The following is a 482-nucleotide window of genomic DNA, read 5'->3' as shown; positions in this document are numbered from 1 at the left end:
TTATAAGAGCTGAGAGAAGTGTGATACTTTCACCATTATCTGACTATTTTAGTTATGGCCCTTTATTCTTTTTTCTGTATATTTCATATCTCGAATTATTTTAACATATTAATTTTAAACTCCATAGGGAGGTCATTTACTTTGAAAGCTCGGAAAAGTGCGATAACCCCAATTATCCGTGTGTGATTTACTGAGCTATATAGCGCTTACTTATTATGCATTCCCTTAGTTTAAGCTAGTCACGTACGGTATGTTTTCTCTTTACACTAGATCACAGAAACAGTTCTCAATTTAACTGAATGATACTATATAATTTAATTCCTTTAATTTCCATATTATCATGCAATATACATTAGAAGTCTGTTAGACTTTGGACGGGCGTAAGTTGTTCCGCCTAACACCTTGCTACAGTGATATTTTCTACAGTGATACATTGCTACAATGACACCTTAGTACAGTGACATTTTCTACAGTGATACATT

The 482-nt window shown here is 33.2% G+C and overlaps 1 protein-coding gene across 1 annotated transcript in view; it reads left to right on the top strand.

Annotated features, from left to right (window-relative positions):
- The window catches only part of LOC110450991 (scavenger receptor class F member 1-like), a 9,506-nt gene that overhangs the window by 727 nt on the left and 8,297 nt on the right, over positions 1-482 (top strand). The gene's annotated exons all lie outside the window — the stretch shown is intronic.

The sequence above is a fragment of the Mizuhopecten yessoensis genome, unplaced genomic scaffold (genome assembly GCF_002113885.1).
Source record: "Mizuhopecten yessoensis strain PY_sf001 unplaced genomic scaffold, ASM211388v2 scaffold5637, whole genome shotgun sequence".
Classification (NCBI taxonomy): Eukaryota; Metazoa; Mollusca; class Bivalvia; order Pectinida; family Pectinidae; genus Mizuhopecten; species Mizuhopecten yessoensis.
This window is presented reverse-complemented; position numbering and strand designations above follow the sequence as displayed.